The sequence below is a fragment of the Eupeodes corollae genome, chromosome 1, assembly GCF_945859685.1.
Source record: "Eupeodes corollae chromosome 1, idEupCoro1.1, whole genome shotgun sequence".
NCBI lineage: Eukaryota > Metazoa > Arthropoda > Insecta > Diptera > Syrphidae > Eupeodes > Eupeodes corollae.
In genome coordinates, this window is record NC_079147.1 from 258,330,765 (window position 1) to 258,347,856 (window position 17,092).

General features: G+C 31.5%; 1 non-coding gene across 1 annotated transcript; it reads left to right on the forward strand.

The window, feature by feature from the left end:
• The first annotated feature begins 514 nt into the window (after positions 1-514).
• On the forward strand, positions 515-586 carry Trnad-guc (transfer RNA aspartic acid (anticodon GUC)). Its single transcript has one exon. It is a non-coding gene; the product is annotated as a tRNA-Asp (tRNA).
• The last annotated feature ends 16,506 nt before the right edge of the window (positions 587-17,092 follow it).

Genomic DNA, 17,092 nt, shown 5'->3' on the forward strand with positions numbered 1-17,092 from the left:
GGTGATGGAACGAGGGTGTGTTGATGAAGCTTGCAATGATTTAGATGGAAGCTATTGACTTATGGCATTTACCATGGTAATTCTATATGGGGGGAAAGTCGATGGGGGCTTGGCTCTTTTTATGAAGCGAGTAAAGGAAAAAAAAGAAAGTAGATATATAATTATATTTTTGTATATCTTGGTTCTATATATAAACTTTAGGTACCTACCTAAAATTATTATTTTAGAAAGGTCACTTAGTTTCGATTTTTAGCGTCAAGACATTAAAGCTTGCTATAAGACGATGTTATGAACGATGAAATGTGTAGATATTTATTCACCTCTGCTAAGTTTCCACATGTCTCCGGATAAAGCTTGAATCAGTTGATTCAAACCGAATCATTTTCTTATTCCATGAAGAGCATGAGTAATGCATCATCTCTTCTTTACTCTCTCTCGAAACTTATGTTAAAATTTGAATTTTCTCACAGTAACATGTACCATAAAACGTATAATTGGCACACAATTTTCAACATCCTCGATAGTATAGTGGTCAGTATCCCCGCCTGTCACGCGGGAGACCGGGGTTCAATTCCCCGTCGGGGAGATCTATGATGATGTCTTTCTTTTTGTTTTAACAACATTTTCTAACCGTCCTCGTCAGTAAAACTGTTTGTCAATGAGTTTTAATATTTCAGATAGCAAAATATCTGTTAGTGGGAGTGCGCACTGACATTCTAAGACTTCTATGGAATTTACAGAGAAAAACACCAAAAGCATCGAGCATTTTTGAAGTATGTAAAGTATAAATGATAAACCGATTAATGAAAACGATCGAAATTATTATATATTGTGTAACGACTTAACGTGACGTTATCTTAAATTGAAGCAAATGCTGCTTAAACATAAAATCTGTTGATTGGTTCACTATTTTTAACTTCAATACCTTCTTCAAAAATTAATAACAATGGAACACAGGGGCGTATACGCATTTTTATTTTTTGAAGATACAAAAATTTTCGAACATTCTTTTTACGCTTTATACGATGCTTACTAATACTCCCTCAACATGTTAAGAAAAGTATTTAAAACAAAATATCAAAATCTAACTGCGAGTCTTGTTTTCGTCCACTTGTAAAATATTTCATACGTAAAGACATATTTTTAACTGAAAAGGTACAAAAAAAGGGGCTGGGATTTTTTACCCACACAGATAACTTCCCATCCCGTCTGTCGATTTGTCTTGCTTAAAAATTTGTCTGTATGTACTCGTATCAATTTTTACCAATTTTGCGTACTATTTTGTATGAAAAAAACGGACTTTTCGATTTTTATATAAAAATTACTGAATATCGAAAACAATATTTTCTGCGAAATAAAATAAGTTTGAAGAAAATATATTTAATTTTTGAAAAGCTATTTGAGTCGAAAGTTAGTTTTCACCAAGTTTTAGTATTGTTTCTTTTAGAGTTTTATTTTTTGTAAAAAAAATTCGATTTTTCTAAAAATTTTTCCTAATGTTGAAAACAATATTTCTTATAAGTAAAAATTAGTATGAAGCTATTATGTCAAATTCTTAAAAAGATAGTTGAGTCGAAAATCATTTTTTACCAACTTTTGTTAATATTTGTCCGGTTTTTTAATTTTTTGTAAAAAAAACTGTCAATTCGATTTTTTTCAAAATTTTACTGAATGTTGAAAACAATATTTTTTGAAAGATTAAAGTAAATTTAAGCTAATATCTCAAAGTTTTGAAAAGATATTTGAGTCGAAAATCAATTTTTACTAACTTTTATTAATTTTTTTTAGGTTTTTATTTTTTGTAAGAAAACTGTCAATTCGATTTTTCTCAACATTTTTCAAAATAAGTTTGAAGACTAAATTTCAAGTTTTTGAAAAGATATTTGAATCGATATTGAATCGATCTCAAAATTGTCAAAAATATTATTCTTCGTTGCACAAAATTGTTTTGGAGATGAAATCGTATTTTAGTCGTAAAATTTTGGAGGTGACAAATTTTTTTTCTCAGTTTTTTTTTTTATTTATAAAAAAACCGTTAATTGGATTTTTTTCAAAAAAAAATACTGCTTTGATATCACGTTACAATCTATTATATAAAATTTAATTCAAGTCTCTAGCGTTTTTGGTTCGTAAGATGTTTAGGGTTAACCAAAATGTTCACCTTTTACTCAAACTGCTATGGGAAAAAAACCACACACGCAATTTTCTTGAGAGCCCTTTCTGCATCTTTTTGCCTTATTATCTGTATAACAAAATTTATTTGAAATCGATATCTCTTCTGGTGCCTGAGCTATGGACGGCGAAAAAAACTTCGAGAACGTACGGACGTACGAACGTACGTACACACGCACGCACAGACATATTTCTAAAAATCTTTTATTTCGACTGTAGGGACCTTGAAACGTCGAGAAATGTCAAAATTTTCAATTTGACAAATCGGACCCATTACAATAACTTCCTATGGGAAGTTAAAAATGTTGTAGTTGTTTTATCAGCAATTTTAATGTTTTAAATGAAACTCAATTTCTTACCCAAAATTTAAGGCTAATGGGTTAGTTTCATGCCTTAGTTTCAAAAGCTAAAATAGACATGATTAGGCACCAAGAAATAACCAAACGTGCTGGACCTGACCGAAGTCTTAATGGCTTTTTTTTCTTACTTAAAAAATAAACATTCGTATATATAAAACATAAATGGAGGTTAAAATATTTGCAAAAACAGCAGCTTGACGAGAAATGTAAAGTATTTCAAAATTCAAATTAAGTTTCAAACCAGTGGCATGATGTTAAATACGTTGGTGTTGTGGCACTTGCGTACAGAATGGCCCGAAAGGCTGAGTTTATAAGAGTTCTCTTGCAGTGATTAACACAAGCTTCAGCGATATTGCGGCGATGGGAAGCTGAAAATAAATGTTCAGAAGTCGGAGACAATTCTGTAAAGGACTCTGTCGGCTAGAGCTACGAGGGATACATGAAATAAGAAAAAGATGGTCATAGTTGATCTTCACGGGCAGCGATTATCGAGCAAAAGTGTAGTGAAGTACCTGGGTATCTGGTTAGATCAGTGTTTATATTTCAACAGACATATAAATGCTGCTCCGACCAGGGCAAGAGGAGCCTACGCTCTGACGAAACGGCTGTTTTTTAGCAGTCTGCTGAACCCCTGAGTAAAGGTAATTTGCTATATGGCCCTAATACGGCCGATTTTCGTTTATGGTTGTCCTGTGTGGTTCAACGTTGCACCTTTCCAGATGGACGATTTTCGGATGTTCTAGTAACAGTTTTAACGACCCGCGCCGTACCGGCTAAAGTCGAACAGCCAAATTTCCTATCGTGCATTACTATTCCAACGACGTCCTATACAACGCTGCTCGAATTAACAGAATTGATAAAACCAGTTCGAGTTCACATTGCAAGAGCTATGTCTTCGACCAACGATTTATATTTCGGGACTTTTTATCCTTCACTCCACCAGAAACATTCCTCTTCTTAGATAGATGCTATCTGATACAGGATAGATTGGCAATTTCGCTAATCTACCACAATCGGTACGTCATGGCACTGCGGAACAGACCTCCTTAGGTTCAGTAGAGCTGTGACTTAACTGATAGGGTAAAGCAAGAGAATCAGTTTTGTTGACTTCAATCGGCACTTGATAGTGGGTTGTCGGAATGGGGTTATAAGCCTTGGCTGGCTTACTTATTTGTTTTATAGTTTTATTGTTTAGTTTTAAATAAAATACGCATGGTGGCATAAAAAAATCAATTAGAAAAACAATTACGTTAATGTTTAGCCAAATCTTATCAAACTATATATCAAAAGGCTTAAGGATTCATACTTATTCAAAAAAAAAAAAATGATTTAAATAAAAGCTAGAAATACCAACTACCAAATTTAACATATACTTGTTTTATTAAAATCCAACTCCAAAAAAAAATATTTACTTTTTCAAGTGGGCGAAAGAAAAACAAGTGATTGGTCTTAAAAGAGTATAGTTAGCACCAAGATACTATACAATACACATCAATGTTTGGTAAAAATATAAAAAGCATTTTCAAAAGTTTGGGAACGTATTCAGTTAAAGTGGAGTGTACGATCAACTACTTGATTTTGGGACCTTAAGGTGAAGATTTTTAAATATAGTAAAGTCCACAAATTATCATATACTTTTATAGATATGCTATTGATAGTTTTACATTTTGGTGCTAGAAAAATAGGTTTTTCCTTAACTATTCAAAATTCCAGACTTTAACGTTCAACAGAAACCAAATCGTTAATGTATTACACTATTGTATTCCGAAGAACAAGCTATGAAGTGCCTTCACTATAAAAAATTGTGTGTTCATTTATGTTGCAACCTAGAACTTGCCCTTACCATTTATTTTATTGTCAATAAAGCAAGTACTATGCTTGTCTAATTTTCTTCAAAAAAATTTATTTTTCGTTCTCATCTTGAATGTACTTCGTAATTAGTATGGACTCCCTTATATGAATTTCTAATAATATTTATTGAATTATTTCAGCATAATTTCATTGGCACTGCCTTTTAGGGTCATCCTTGGGGTAATCCTTTGGATCTGACTTCCAAATGAACATCGTATTCAGTTTTTGCAATTGCAATCTCTCCACCAAAATCTTGTTAATAAAGATTAAATAATCCTTCATGAACTTAATAATGGTAAAATGAATGCACCTTATTTGTAGGCACCTTATTAGAACGCAACAGGCAAATGCTGAAATGTTCTGTTATATTTTCTCACTGTCAAAATATAATAATATTGTATTAAAAAAATAACATTTTGAGCCTTAGAAGAATTAAATTTAAAAAAAAGAAGCTGGGTGCGACCCTCACTGATAACTTCCCATCCCGTCTGTCGATTTGTCTTGCTTAAAAGTTTGTAGGTTTTCGTGCTCTGTTAAAAAAGTTGTTAGTTGAGTTATTCTTAAAAATTACCGAAAATATTTTGCATATAACGATTTAATTTCAAAATTTACTTTTACTAACGAGCTTTTTAGTCGAAAACGAATTTTTAAAAATTTTAGTAGCATTAATAAATAGCATAAATAAATACAACTGAAATTAATTTGAAGTCAATATCGAGAATAGAAAGTTATTGTAATGGGTCCGGTTTGTCAAATTGAAAATTTTGACATTTCTCGTCGTTTCAAGGTCCCTAGAGTCGAAATAAAAGATTTTTAGAAAGCTGTTAGTGCGTGCGTGTATACGTCCGTACGTACGCGTCGCCAGTAGCTCAAGAACCAAAAGAGATATCAATTTCAAATAAATTGTGTTATACAGATAATAAAACAGATAGATGCAGAAAGAGCTCTCAAGAAAATTGCGTGGTTGGTTTTTTTGCCATAGCAGTTTGAAAAAAAGGTGAACATTTTGGTTAACCCTAAATATTTTACGAACCAAAAACGCTAGAGACTTGAATTACATTTTATATAATAAACTGTTATGTGATACCAAACAAGTATATTTTTTGGAAAAATTTCATCTAACGTTTTTTTTATAAATCGAACAAAACTGGAAAAAAAAAATTTGTCACCTCCAAAATTTTAACACTATAATATGATTTCATCTCGAAAGCAATTTTGTGCAACGAAGAATAATGTTTTTGACATCTGATAAAATTTTGAGAAAAATCTAATTGACAGTTTTGTTTATAAAAAATAAAAATAAAAATAAAACATTACTCAAAATTGGTAAAAATTGAATATCGATTCAAATATCTTTTCAAAAACTTGAAATTTGGGCTTCAATCTTATTTTATCTTATAAGAATTATTGTTTTTAACATTCTGAAAAATGTTGAGAAAAATCTAATTGACAGTTTTGTTTATAAAAAAATAAAAACCTAAAAGTTAGTAAAAATTCATTTTCGGCTCATATATATTTTCAAGACTTTGAGAAAATAGCTTCTAATTAATTTTTACTTACAAGAAAGAAAAAGTTTTCAACATTAGGACAAATTTTGAGAAAAATCAAACTGACAGTTTTTTTACAAAAAATAAAAACCGAAAAAAAAAATTAATAAAACTTGGTAAAAATTTATTTTCGACTCAAATAGCTTTTCAAAAATTAAAAATATTGGCTTCAAACTTATTTTATTTCACAGAAAATATTGTTTTCGATATTCAGTAATTTTTATATAAAAATCCAACAGTCCGTTTTTTCATAAAGAATAAAATCTACAAACAATGGTACGCAAATTTGGTAAAAATTGATACGAGTACATATAGACAAACTTTTAAGCAAGTCAAATCGACAGACGGGATGGGAAGTTATCAGCGTGGGTCGCATCCCAGCCTCTTTTTTACCAAATTTTCGTACTATTTTTTGTAGATTTTTTTATATGATTTACTGATTGTCGAAAACAATATTCTTTGTAAGAAAAAAATAGTTTGAAGCCAATATTTTTATTGTTGAAAAGATATTTAATTCGAAAGTAAATTTTTAACATGTTTTAGTATCGTTTTTTTTTTGGTTTTAGTTGTTGCCAATTCGATTTTTCTCAAAATTTTACTGAATATCGAAAACAATACTTGTTATTAGATAAAATTAAATTAGAGCTATGAACTTAAAATTTTGAAAAATATTTGAAAAGAAAATCAATATTTCGTACTTTTAGTAATTTTTTGTATGTATTAATTTTTGTAAGAAACTGTCAATTTGATTATTCCCACAATTTTAACGAAAAATGAAAACAATATTTCATACAAGACAAAATTAGTCTAAAGGCTATCATTGTTTAGCATTTTTAGGTTTTTTAAAATTGTACCAGATATCAAAAACATAATTTTCCGTTGCAGAAGTTCATTTTCGATATAAAATAATTTTTTTTGTAAAATATTGTAGGTGGCAAATATTTCTTACAGTTTTTTGATTTATAAAAATATATTGGCTTGGTATCACTTTGCTATATATATTTTAAACTTTAATTGAAGTCGTGAAATATTTTGGGTTAACAGTTTTTCAATTTTTTTAAATTGCTATGGTTTAAAAACCACCCACTTAATTTTTTTGAAGGTTCTTTTTGCATCTTTCTGCAGTATTATCTGGTATAGCAAAATATATTTGAATTCGATATCTCTATTGGTTCTTGAGCTGTGGACGAACGTACGTACTCACGCATGCAAACAAATCTCTCTAAAAATCTTTTATTTCGATTCTAGGTACCTTGAATCGTGGAGAAATGTTAACATTTTCAATTCGACACATTGGACCGATTGTAATAACTTCTTATGGGAAGTTACTTACTTACTTTAGGTGGCGCCACAGTTAGGGGCGGACCTAGGCCTCAACCAACAAGCGTCTATAGCCAGCTTGGTCCCTAGCTAGCTATCTTCAGTTTCGCACGCCAAGTTGGTTGAGGTCCTCTCCCACCTGCGTGCGCCACCTGAGTCGTGGTCTTCCTCTACTGCGCCGTCCCTCGGGATTGGATTCGAAGACCTTCCGGGCTGGAGCGTTGATGTCCATCCGCTCTACATGACCTAGCCATCTAAGCCGTTGGACTTTAATTCTGCTAACTAGGTCAGTGTCGCTGTACGCCCATACAGTTCGTCGTTATATCTTCTCCTCCATTCTCCATCTATGCGTACGGGACCAAAAATCACCCGAAGAATTTTTCTCTCGAAGCATCCTAAGACGCTCTCATCTTTCTTTGACAGGGTCCAGGCCTCAGCTCCATAAATGAGAACCGGGATGACGATTGTCTTATAGAAGGTGATTTTTGATGCTCGAGAGAGGACTTTACTTCTCAATTGCGTTCTCAGTACAAAAAAGCAGCGAACTGCAAGAGTTGTTCTTCGTTTGATTTCAGCACTGGTGTCGTTGTCTGTGTTAATAGCGGTGCTTAGGTAGACAAAGTCCTTAACTACCTCAAAGTTATAGCTGCCCAAGGTGACGCTTTATCTAAAACGTCGTTGTTCAGTGTCCTTTTTTGATGACAGCATATACTTGGTCTTGCCCTCATTGACCACTAAACCCATCTTCTTCGCTTCCATCGCAATGCTCAAAAACGCTCCACTGACATCACGCTTTGATCTTCCAATTATGTCAATATCATCTGCGTATCCGAGTAATTGGATGGACCTTTGGAAGATTGTGCCTCTAGTGTTGACGGTTGAGTTTTGCACAATCTTTCCAGAACGATGTTGAAGAAGTCGCATGACAGTGCATCGCCTTGTCTAAAACCTTTTTTGACATCAAATGCATCGGTAAGATCTTTTCCGACCTTGATAGAGCAGCGTGCATTCTCCATCGTCATTCTGCACAAACGGATAAGTTTGACAGGGATGCCAAAACTAGACATTGCTCGGTAGAGCTCTTCCCTATAGATAATGTCATACGCGGCTTTAAAATCGATAAAGAGATGGTGGGTATCGATTTAAAGCTCCTGGGTTTTTTCCATTAGGGGAAGTTAATATTGCTGAATTCTACGATTAAACCCGATGTGCCTTAGACAAATTCTGATTTGAACAAAAATATTATTACTTGCAATAAGGATCAAAAAGAATATCGCTTTACGAACTCTATGAATATACCCTCTTTTCAATGCAGTTAAATATGGTACCTTTTAACTAAAAATAAATATCTAATAATAAGTTTAACGGGTCTAGACAATTTGCCAAAACCAATCAACAAAATTAATTAATTACTCTAAAACATCAAAGTAAAAATGTTGGTATCCTCTTCGCCGTTCTCACACCTCATCAGTTTGTATATGTCTACTATAAATGTATTACACGCATCTGAGGACATGTGCATACGAAACAATTATGAATCCTTATATAAAGTATGAGAACCCTTTACAAAGATTCATTATGAATTTGACTGTAGCCATATTATTGACATGGCACTTGACAGCGCCTCGTTCTCAAAATGTCTGAAGTACCTTTTAAACATGGTCAGATAAAATACACTTTTCGTAAGTAAATTTTTAAAATTGGTATCAAATTAATCACATGTACACTGAAACAAAAAACACGTCAACTAAGAATTAGAAATATCCCAAGCATAAGGGCTATGTCCTTGTTTTGGCCTTACTTCAAAAAAAATAATTCAAATTCGACCCTGGCTAACCACTTACGCTAAAATAATTATTACTTGTTCCAAAATTCAATGAATATAGATCTCCTTCCATAAATGAACTTCATTTATGCATTAATGAATTTGAACACACAAAATAATTAATAGCAAAACATACTCGTATAAACACTTATACGCAATTTGTGTGTCCATTCCTGATGTCCAGACTAAAGTTTGCATACAACGAGTTATTTGTGGAAGTACAGCTGAAGTTAATTTTAGTTAATTGCATATGAAAGAGCAGTTAACTATACAAACCGACTAACCTGAGTCTAGACCAAAAGTGCATATGAATTTTTATCACCTTATTTTGGCTTCTGATGATGCTCAACTGCATTGGTAGCATTTTTCACTAAAAAGGTCCTTGGCTTGAAAGGACAACAATTATCATAATTTCTGTCTATGCATGGCATCAACAGAACACACACACATGCATATGTTTATTGGACAAATGAAAATCCTGAATAAATGTCAAATCGTTAACAATTAATTTTACTTAACCTGGTTGCTGCCTCATAACTCCTCTTACAGTGAATATACTTTCTCCAGTCCATTCCATCTTTAAAGCTAAATTTAGTCTCTAGATATGTATCATCAACATTAGCAACTGAAGGGCGTTTTGAGACGGTTTGACTTGGGAGTCTGTTGATTGCAAATGTCTATTTGTCTGTTGCATAAAATGTTAAAGGTTATCTATTTATACAGAGATGATAGAATAGAGTTGCCAACTGGTTTGTATTTAAAAAAATCTGAAAAATATTTAAATAATTACTTTCATGACATTTTTAATCAAACTTCTCAAAAATGAATTAAAATTTAGACTGATTCTTTTAGAATACCCAATTTTTGAACTTTTGATTTGTTTAAACAAATACAATGCCTTCTGTAATAACTTGAAACTGCCAAGTGTCAAAATGTTTCTTATTTAGTGTTGCCATTATAACTTACTACAACTTGTTACACACAGTTTTCGATAACCTTTATAGCACTAACGACATTCTCATCTATTGTAAAAAAAACTTATTTATAATTTTTGAGAAATAAAAAGACTATTAGCAACCCTGAAAGAGATTTCCTCAAAATCTCTGTTTTCATTCTACTCTCCCAAACTATAGTTTCTTGTTTTTCTTGTTGCAGAAGAAAGTGCATTTGCATTGAGCATCATTTCCTCGTCTACTTTACAATTTGCATTTAATATCCTTGAGAATAATTTACAAATGCAATAAAGGGTAAATGCGTTTGTACATTTGGAAAATCGGAATATCCTAAAGGATAGCATCCTTGGATATAGAGTGTATGCTCCACCATCAAATGCCACCACCCGCCACTCGCCAATCACCACATCTCAGTCGTCCTTTATTTCAAAGCAGATGTTGTTGTTGTTATTGTCGTTACTCTCCTTTGGTTATGCGATAGATACGCATTTATATTCATGATATTTTTGAAAGGGGTAGAAGTTGCCCCATCACAGTTTGGGCTGCACTTAAGGGAATTTTAGGTATCATCAATAGCAAAATACAACAAACAACAACAACAAAAATATATGTGCACGGATGGTTAGACACATGGCACTGGTACAGACAGTCAGACAAGAAGTATCTAGTATAGACAAACAACAAATAAATACCTATTATTGTCAAGAGTCTGGTGTTCTGTGTATAAGTCTGGAGAATATATCTGGCTGGATGTTATATCCTCGATATGCATTTCAATGGGGAATTCAATTTGATTATGCAGTTATAGTTCGCATCTTGTGCTATATGTGTATATATAAAAAGATATATGTGTGTATAGAGACGAAGGACGAAGATGCGGTGGCATGTTCTGGCATACGGTGACGATTTGCCAAGAAGATACTAATCCATAAAATCGTGCTCATATTAAACCCACTATGGCTTGAATCATCACCTCCTCCACAGTTCCCTTCCCTCAGAAGTTAGCATCAAACAGACAGATAGACAAAACAGGCCACAATAGGACAAAGGAGGATGTATTCAACTTTTCTTGGTGAAATACACGACTTCAGAAAAACAAAACACACACGACACATCTAGGAAGACCTATGTTGCGGTGACTTTATAATAATGAGTGATTGAAAGTGAAAAAGGACTTTTTAGGGATAATATTATGCTAAATAATTTTGTTGAATTATTTGAAAATGTATGTTTCAAATTATAATGGTCATGAAATTAAATTGAAAAGTTATTTCAATAACTTAATTGTATAGTAAAACGAGATTTCCAGATGAAATTAAATTTCAAGAAAAGTAAATAAAACTAAAAATTCTTAGAAAAACAATTTTGTTTTCCTCTAAAAATAAAACTTTTCAAAAATTCTAGGGAATTTGCTTTGTTATAAGTTCAATGGTAATAGTAATTATTCAGAAAATATAAAATTTTTAGTTTAAACATTTTTTTTTATTAGGAAATTCAAATTCCGCAAAATTTCAATTCCAAAAAATATTAAATTAAATAAAACTTTATAAAACTACAATTTTCAGACGTAAATCCTCAAATCCAAAAACACTACAAATTAAAATTCCATTTAAATAAAACCCTTGCAAAACCAACATTAACTGAAAAATCCAAAAAATCTATAATCCAAACTGTGATTATGGTTTAAGTTGTTTTCAGAAAATATTTTTAACTTTTTTTGGGGCTGTGAATTCCAAGAAATCCAGAACCAAGCCTCCAGCAGGAAGACACTGCAAAAGAAATTAAAAAAAAAAAAAAGTTTAAAAGTTCTGAAAAATTAAATTACACACTATAAAACTCAAGATTTAAGATTTCAATTGTCTCTTCCTGCTGCAGGCTTAATTTTGGAATTCTCAACAAAATTAATTTAAAGTATAATAAACTTATCACAGGAATCGAAAAAAAAACTTCCTACAAAGCTGAATTTTATTTTAGAGATTCATTGACACGTATTTAAAATGACACTCACTAAAAAGTTTGGAATGGAACAACCTAAGTAAAGCCCGGAAAGTTATTAGAATTTTGAACATTTTAAAAGTTCACAGTGTTGAAAATTGCAGATTTCGAAAGATAAAAATTAAATATTTATGATTTCGCAACTGAAATCTAAAAAGCCCAATCTAAAAAACATATAAAATTAATAAATGTTAGTTCTCAAAAATCCAAAATACTCAAAATCAATTTATTTTTAATTTTTCTCAATCAAAAATGCAAAATAAATCAATATTCCAAGAACCTAAAAACATCATTTAATTTTTATTTTAAAAACTTTCCTAGTTTGCTGAGTTTTCTGGTATTGTACTAATTTAAAAAAAAATATTTTCTCAAATACTTAGAACAAACTTGTTGCGAAAAATTCAAAATTTGATAAATCAATCAACTTGAAGTCGAAAATATAATTAAACTTTGAAGAACGTGGATTTTAATGACTCAAATGCATAAAGTTTTGAAAAACTTAACTCTTTGAGAACAAAAAATTCTCAAAATAACTTAAAACAAACAACCTTAAATCTTGAACATAATTTCTGAAAATTTCAAAACACTCTTTTCCCAAATTGTTAACCTAAAGAACTTTTTGTTTTTTTTTTTTAAATTAACATTTCTCCGTAATTATTGTATCCTTAACATGAATTTGTGCAACACAGAATAACGTTTATGAAATTTGGTAAGATTTTGAGAAAAACCGAACTAACAGTTTTTTTAATAAAAAATAAAATTCTAACAAAAACATTACTAAAAAAAAAACTTTTCTTTGAATTAATTTTATGTACTAAAACATATTGTTTTCAACATTCGATAAAATTTTGAGAAAAATAGAATCGACAGGTTGAACAGCAAAAATTGCAGTTTGCGTTGAGTTGCGTGCTAATTGTGATCGATATTTAACGGTCAATAAAGTTAGTGTGTTTTTCCTATTAACGGTTAAAATGGGTTGACGAAAATCTTTAAGCGAAGAAGAAAAAGGCAAAATAAAAGCATTTCGCGAATAGGGCCTAAGACAACGATTTATAGCGAAGAACATTAAAAGAAGTCAAAATTTAGGTTGTTACTTGCGAAACATCCAAAATTATGGAAAAACATGAAAGTAGGAACTTATACGGCCACATCAATGGCTGATAGACGTCCCATTATCAGAGCAGCTTCTATTTCTCACGATTCCGCATCAAAAATCAAAACCGGTATCAATTGCAGTATAGCTATATTTAAACGCGAATTTTTTTTGTTAGGTTTTTATTTTTTGTGAGAAAACTGTCCATTCGATTTTTATAAAAATTGTTTTGAATGCTGACAGCAGTATTTTTTAAAAGATAAAATTAGCTTAAGGCCAATATCTCAAAGTTTTGAAAAGATATTTGAGTCTGAAATCAATTTTTACTAACTTAAGTAATGTTTTTTTTAGGTTTATATTTTTTATAAAAACTACTGTTAATTCGATTTTTCTTAAAATTTCATTCGTTGCACAAACGAATATATAATCCCCTGACCTTTACGTAATAGAGATTGTGTGAAGACTTCTCTCACGCAAATTATACGAGTCAGCGATGCGATTCGAAAACAAATTGTTATTATTCGCAGCCATTTAAAAAGCTTTGTCAGAAATTTCGCTTCAATACCTGGAAAAATTGTATTGTTCCACTCCAAATCGAGTTTACGAAACTATATTGAAAAGAGGTGGCAACACTCCTTATTAACTTTTGATCATACAATACAATTTGAATTTAAATAATTTTGTATTGTTTTATTCCTTGCTTGTTTTTATGAATACATTTTGTCTAACTATAATGGGAGAAGAAAGGTAAGCTTAAAGACAATTTTTATTCTCCCAAAATAACCACATAATAACTGCGTTTTTTTGGTATTCCACATATAGTACAGTGAGAAATTGCCAACAAAACGATCCGCAGTGGCCAGATTTTTGTATTAAAAAAATTGGTACAGCTGAAAGAAGATCTGTCAGAAAAATAATTTAAAAAAAAAAAACACAAAAATAGAAGAAAGTTTTGTGAAAATCAAATGTTAAAATTAATTTTGCAATAAAATGGACAATTTATAAGAAGAAGTGGTAAGAAATTGAGATTTTAGTTCACTTAAGAATTGCAGCTTCGTCATAAAATAAAAACTTCAAGAAGGGGGTTTGTTCGTAGACTACTACATTAACATGAGGTATTGAAGCGAGCTTGAATGCCGTCTTAAATCTGTATATACATAACTGAATGGAGTTGAATTAAACTTGTTTTGACTTGTTTTGTTTGAATCAAGACTCGTATAAATGTTAAAAACCCATCCATAGTAAGATTCTACTCTAACTTTTATTGGTAGTACACATACTATGGATATTGTTTTTGTTATTCGTGTAAAATCCTACTATATTATGGATAGATTTTCAAACAAATCACTACTAATGATGCTCTTTCATAACATACACATATAACAAATACGCAAATTTGGTAAGAATTGATGTTTGGTTTTCGATATCTCGTGAACAATATATTTAAATTCATTCATCCAATTTATATTTGTTTATACAAGACATAAAAACTTTTAGGAAATGCGTCAAAAATTGGTTAAAATTTGTTTTGGACTAAAAATCTCGTTAACAAAAATATTAATGAAACTATTTCATTATTTTTTTCAACACTTCAGAATTACAGAAAGTAGTAAGCTTATAGCAAGCGTCAAACTACGATCAGAACAAAAAATAAAATGAGAACGTTTACGATAGTAGCACTCGTTTTAAGCAATGATTTTTATCCCACCTTATTTAAATTTAAATCTATCGATGAACAGTTTAAGTTATATAAAATGCTCATTCGACTTAAAGCTTCATTCTTCCCATAGTTAGTTCTATGGAAGTCAATATGTATAAAATCAAAAGTGCGCAGGTGATGAGTTCCGACCCGGTAATTCAAATGTACACAAGATAGCAAATAAGGTGCATCAATTTCACCATTAATGAGTTGATGAAAAAATACTAAGTCATTATTAACACGCCTTTGATGGAGAGATTGCATTTAAAGAAGTAGAATACGATGCTCATAGGGGGGCAGATCTAGGGATCTTTTTTTAGGGCAAAGCGAATGAAATTACGTTGAATTGATTCAATATGTTTTCTATGAATTTCTTAAAAGGGAGTCCATACCTGCGAAGCATATTCAAGATGAGGACGAACATGGCAATTATACAAAGAAAGGGTAACATAGGGATCATTGAACTCCTTTGCCCATGGTTTTATAAAACAAAGCATAGAACTTACCTTATTAGCAATAAAATTAATGCGATGTGTAAATTCTACGTAGGAACAGAAATGAACACCTTAATCTTTAAATGTGGAGACGCCACAGAGTTTTTGATGTGATATACAGTAGTCAAATACGTTACTGATTAGTTTTTTAGTGAAAGTTTTCGTCTGGCATTTTCAAGGGTTGATTAAAAGGCTATTTTTTCCACACCAAATGTGAAACTATCACTGTCGGCTTGTAGAAGAATACGATCATGGCTGGACTTCATTATTCTGAAAATCTTCATATCATCACTTTGAGCGTAGACATGACGATACATCGTTAATAGACAGGATGAAAAGAAAAGGGCCAAGACGGCTTCTCTGGGGAACACCAGATTGAGCAACAAAAGGTTCTGAATGTAAATTTCTAAATTTTACCTCATAGGATCTGTTTTCAAGGCATGACTTAATCAAAGCTAAGAAAAATGGTGGAAAACCAAGAGCCTTAAGTTTAAATAAAATAATTCCGTGGCTACAGCTTTAGAAAAGTCAGTGTATACACAGTCAACTTCATAACCTTGTTCTAAAGCGTTTGAACATATGTTTGAGAATGTGAGGAGATTAGTAACGGTTGATCTTTTTTCACAAAACCATGTTGCTGTTCCCAAATGATATTTTTAATAAAATATGCTACGCTTTCACAAACAATTTGTTCAAATACTTTAGGAATGCAAGAAAGCTTTGCAATGGGCCTGTAGTTGCTTATATCCGACTTGTTAAATTTCTTCAAAATTGGTGTTAGAAATGACTTCTTCCATATACTGGGAAATTTGCGTGTTTTAAGAGAAAGTTTGAATAAAAACGTAAGGAAAAGCATTACTACACTTTTTTAGAACTATCGATAGAATACCATCAGGACCGGCTGAGTAGTCATCATTCAACGCAGATTAAAGATCAAGGACCGTACTCTGTAGCACAGGTATGTGACTACAGCTAGTTTGCGAAAAGGTGTGAAGATTATGAAAATATACTTCATCAACTTCTTGAGGGCTACTAACAAATGACTCACGGAAATTCGTTGCGAAAGCGTAACAGATATCAAAAGTTTTATCTAACGAAAGGTTCTTGTAAGTGAAGTTAACTGGAAAGCCATCTGATTTTTTCTTTGAGGTTATAAAGTTCCAAAAAATTTAAGAATTCTCTTTCAGAGAGGTGCCCATATCAGTAACATAACATGCATATAAAACATTAGAAAGAGATTTAAATTGGTTAAAGAGTTCAACATAAAAAGAGAAGTTGACTGGAGACAGAGTTTTGATATACGTTTTCCATGCCTTATTTCTTTTGTTACGCAGTAAACGCAATTCTTTCGAGTACCAAGGATGGCTAAAGTTTGTATTTCTTGATTTCTTTATCGGTACATTTTTTTCAAAACAATAATTAAGGATCCTGTAAAAAGTTGAAACTGCTTCGTCAATGTTAGAAAATGCTAGTGTATCAGCAATTCCAGAAATGGTTAAATCTTCAGACAACTCCTGGAAATTGGCTCTTCTGAAATCAAAATTATATAAGCAATCAAAAGAATTACTGTGATTAGTAAGGTGATTACTTAAGTCAAACAAATGTCCAAAGGGGGGTGATATTTGATCTAGATGCTAGAACAAGAGTACGAATAGCGTCAGAAGAAGAGACTAAATCTAGAATTCGATTTTTTGAATTTTTAATACAGCTTGTTTGCTTTAAGTCAGTAAGAAAGACTTTATCGAGAAGAGATAGTTCCATTTGTGAAGAAGAAGGTGAGGCTT